We start from the raw sequence: 5,158 nt of genomic DNA, 5'->3' as shown, positions 1-5,158 counted from the left end.
ATATCGTTTGTCAGGAGAAGTACAAAATGCCAAAATGCTTACCTTCCAAACACAAACCAAACTTATCAGAATCATATATCGTATATACACATATAACAGATCCCGGCCCTCCTGGTAAGGGACGCGGTGGACAGAGTCACGTAACAGATCCCGACCCTCTGGTAAGGGACGCGGTGGACAGAATCATCAGATGCCAAAGTCGGATACCATATATGCATGTAACAGATCCCGACCCTTTAGTGAGGGACGCGGTGAACAGAGTAATCAATGCATGTCAGAATCATGTACCGTATATGCAGATAACAGATCCCGACCCTCTATTGCGGAACGCGGTGAACAGAATCATCATGTCCCATCTTGGACGCCATCCCCATATCATCATATACAGACATACATATAACAGAACCCGGCCGCAAGGGAGAGGGACGCGGTGAACAATGCAGAGGAAGATGCACGATAACATAACAGAACCTGGCCCGGGCGCAGTGAATACATACTGAGGCTTGCACGAACAGAGTAGTGAGAAACCATATGCACACATATCCAGACTCGACAGATACGTACACTTACCGACATTTGAAGATCATAAACACATTCTGAACCAATCAGAGTTAGTATGTGAGAGTTACAGACATTCTTTTTATCACAGAACTTTTACGGACATTCAAAGCAAATCCGAGATCAGTTACGAAAGTTAGGGATATCCAGACTTACAGAACTCTTTAGGAACAAAATTCTTTACGCTTATCTTGTTATTCATTCATATAATAAGCTTGAATATGTCGAGCGTACTCATATCGAATGTGAACAAAATTCGTGGACAACTCGGAAATATCTCAAATAGAGCTTCAAAAGTCATAGATACGTATTAAAACTATATGCATGCAACTGAATAAATAAATTCCAAGACTCGATGGACAAATATATTCACGACATCCGAAGGCTCAGAAATCAGATTCGGGTCAATCGGAATTAGTATGAGAGAGTTACGAACTTTCGTAGTACGGAACCTTCCGACAATATTTCATAAGTCATACTTGGAAATTCGAGTATCGTTCATATTAGAAGACTTTCAAACATCATTATGGATCACATTTTCATATTAGGAAACTTGCGGATAACATTATGGATCAAATCAAATGGGAACTTTAAGACCATATTTTCATATCGAAGCATTCATCAAAGACTTTAGTCATCACGGTTATCATTCGAACAACATTCGGAAACATAACGACTAGAATCTTCAAACATCATAAATGCGTATCTGTCACGACCCAACCCCGTAGGCCGTGACTAGTGCCCGATCTGGGCACCCGAACCCATCTATCAAATATTATCTCAAATTCTATCAACTCATTCTAGTATATGGCGGAAGCCGACAAGGCTTTATTTCAAATTTAGGTAATTTCCAGAAAAATTTCGGCAGAGTTTCCTTTGTTTTACGGACTATCCAATATACCCTGCAAGCAGAAAATACCAACAAAAGCCACACAGGGCTAACCAAGCAATATATAAACATATGCGGACCGGCCGCCTCGGCGTATGGGATCGCCCAAACGACATGTACATACATCCATACAGAAAGACCCTAACCCACAAACATGTCCACAGACCTCTAAACAGACCGACAGAATCATATGACGGGACAGGGCCCCGCCGTACCCATGAACGAATATATACAAATGCACTAATAAATATATATACCAAAAGTATAAGCTCCGGAAAGAAAGGAGCACTCCGAATAGCAGTAAGGGTGTCCTAAACAGGTGGATCACCAGGCTGTGCGTCCGTACCTGCGGGCATGAAACGCAGCCCCCGGAGAAGGGGGTCAGTACGAAATATGTACTGAGTATGCAAAGCAGAAGGTACAGAAATAAATCTGAACAATAATCGAATCAGATATATAGAAAATAATACATATCAAAAAAAAATATCAAAATGTTTATTTCCAAAGTATAAATTATGCATAGGGCACAGGAAAATGTGGTCGCCCGCCTGTCGATGGCGCCACAACACAGCATAACACCAGAAAGTTTCAAATCTCCGAATCCCCGTCACACATCACAACACAGCATAACGCCAAACACAACATAACGCCAAACATAAGTGGAACCCGGCCCTCGAGCGAGGAGCACGGTGAACCATAATCACAGCATAACACCGGAATGTATCACAAAGCGCACGACCACAGAACCGGCCCGGGAACCGGTGAACGATATCACAGTAGGCACGAGCGGAGTAGTGAGGAATCATATGCATAAAATCATTATTATAAATCTGAAGGATAAGTAAAATAGTCATATTCGAAATCGGAATAATAATTATCACTTTTTGTTTCAAAGTTATCGAATTTCAAAAAGGGCGTCGCGGGACCCACGGACGAGTATAGACCCGAACTGAGCCCGCCTATGATAAACATACTCATTTTATATCATACAAACTCCTACGAAAATTTCAAACCAATCCGAGCTTTTCTGAGGAAATTATGGGCGTTTGAAGTTTTGGAATCGCTAAAGAATGAACTTTAAAACAAAAATCAACTTTCATGTAATCTTTACAAATTATGGATTCCAAGAACATAAGGATCAATGTTTTGCCATGACAAGGCAAGGATGCCAAAGAATAAATGCGATTCATAAACATGCTCGGATTGTGAGAATAGAGTTTCCTCGAGGCTTATATCATAGCCTATTTTAACTAAGGCATGCCGAAGAAGGAAGATTACTTTACATACCTCAAACGCTCTCCAATACGATCCAAACTCAAGCTAAATCCAACCTATGATTCGGGCTGCCCACGATCTATAAACAAGCCATAAAATGCCAAACATTAGCTAAAGACTTTTTGGGCATTAAATTCCAATTTCGCCCTTAATTCTACAGAAATTTGAGCAGCATTTCCCCTGTAAATAGGCTACCCAGAGAATTTAACTCGGCCGTATCAATCAACAACAACAACAACAACCAACCTAACAACATTAATAATCAATCCGAAAGGTAATACAACAATAATAGCTCTCTTTTCCATCATTCATCAACTTTCATAAATTCAATTCGACGACTTACCTTCAAGCCAAAATCGACGCTTATACGCTCACATACTAACCCGAACCCATACCAAAAACATTTCAAGACATTCTAAGCAATTTATACAATTTTTCCAACAATCCATAAATTTTCCCAAGCTACCCGAAACAGCCCCTAACCGAGACAGCCCCCCTAACTTTTTCTTCATTTCCAAATCATGGTTCGTATCTACAATTTACATTCTAACAATGCTATTTTCATCAATACACAATTTACATTAAATGTACAACAACTTCCAAATCAGTCCGCAATATTTACAACATCAATTTGAGTCAATAAACTTTCATTTCCAACATAGAATTCATGGCGACGACGGCTAAACAATAAGCGATACTAATTCAATTCTTGGCACATAAGGTGACCCATTTTCGGCTAACACTACACATATACATATATGGATGATTCTCAATTGTTCTTCACCTTACAATGATCATAATCAACTAACTAGGCATTAATTCATAATTTCAATCACAACACAACAACACCCATTTACACGGCTCAAGCTCCACATACACAACTCACCTCCAACATTTCATATTTCATGATTTTCCTCCATTATAACATACTACAAGATACAAACAACCTTTATAACACAAAAGCAAGATCAACTCTTACCTATCCTCTTCAATTCCACAAAATGCTAGGGTTTCCAATGGATGAAAAATAATGGGTTGATCGCTCCAACGACACTCCCACGCTACTTAGGGACCTCAAAATAGTGGGTTTGTACCAAGGAAATAATTTTGGAAGAGCAAGAAATGGGGGTGGATTTTTCCTTGGGCTGGCCGAGAGCCCCCTTATTGTGGTGCTCTTCAATTCCTTCTTTTTTTTTTTAAGAGTTGGAGTGAAGTGAAATGAAGTGGTCATTTTTTTAACAATGCAAGACTTAGTCAAGGGTGCCTTGGCCCACATAATGAGTTGTTCCACTTAGAAGATGACACAAAGTTGTGTGGGCACCACATGGAATTTCTGGATGACTTTCCACTTCAAATTTTATCACCTTTGGTCCCAAATTTTCCTAATTGTTCCATACCAATAAATTCATGCACAACTTATATCTCAAAATAAATTCGAAGGTCAAGAATCCCGACTTTGTATCCCAAAATAATTTTTTCCTTAGCTTATCATAAATAAATCCGAATTATTCCACTGTACAAAAATACGGGTTCTAACAGTATCAAGCTATATAGAATGGCTTATGGAAGTCGAAGATGTTGGCCAACCTAGTGGCTCTAAGAATGGGATTTTCTTTATAAGCATACATATACCTTTTTGTCCATTTCAAAGGGATCATGCCAAAAGAAGGAAAGGTAAGCTTTACATACCTCGACCGCTCGCTAGACAAATCCCGAATCAAGTCTCGGGCTCTCCAATATCTACAATAACGTTATCAATTGCAAAACATTAGCTACAAGTACTTAGAAATTCAATTCTAACTAGTACTTGTCTACAGAAATTTCGGCAACATCTCCCCTGTAAATTCAACATCCCCGAGAATTTAACTCGGCCAAATTCATCAACAACCATACCAACAATACCAACAACCATACCAATAACATCAATAGCAATTTCAAAACACATTCTAACATTAGTAACCTTCCTTTCAACATAATTCATCACTATTTAATTTAACTTCATACATTCAAGCCAAGATCGACACTTACATGTTCACTACTAATTCAAGATCATCCAAATACAATTCAAAAGCATTTCATACAATTCTACAAAATATACAATAATCCCACCAAAAACCATACTTCACCCGAAACCTTCAATCTTCGACACAAACATTCACAACACATTTTTATCTTCCAATTTCATCAACAACAACAACAATTGCACCTTAACAACTCCATTCCCATAATTACATAAAACTAATAATAAAATCACATAATTTCCTACAATAACTTAACAGCCAATTTTCATGCCAACTTGAACTATTATTCTTCCATTTACATCACAAGGCCACAACAACATAATTAACGTACTAAATAAATTTAATTCATCTTCCTTCACCAAAAGACACCACACGGCCACACCACACACACACACACACGGCTCACACACCACAC

At 38.7% G+C, this 5,158-nt stretch overlaps 1 long non-coding RNA gene across 1 annotated transcript; it reads right to left on the bottom strand.

The window, feature by feature from the left end:
- Window positions 1-1,482: 1,482 nt before the first annotated feature.
- LOC132620490 (uncharacterized) lies at window positions 1,483-3,911 on the bottom strand. Its single transcript, XR_009574935.1, has 3 exons — window positions 3,702-3,911; window positions 2,735-2,801; window positions 1,483-1,793 (listed from the first exon to the last, which is right to left on the bottom strand). It is a non-coding gene; the product is annotated as an uncharacterized LOC132620490 (long non-coding RNA).
- Between the last annotated feature and the right edge of the window lie 1,247 nt (window positions 3,912-5,158).

This window comes from Lycium barbarum, chromosome 2 (assembly GCF_019175385.1).
Source record: "Lycium barbarum isolate Lr01 chromosome 2, ASM1917538v2, whole genome shotgun sequence".
Taxonomy (NCBI): Eukaryota; Viridiplantae; Streptophyta; class Magnoliopsida; order Solanales; family Solanaceae; genus Lycium; species Lycium barbarum.
The sequence above is the reverse complement of the archived record's forward strand: the minus strand, read 5'-3'. Positions and strand labels throughout refer to the sequence as shown.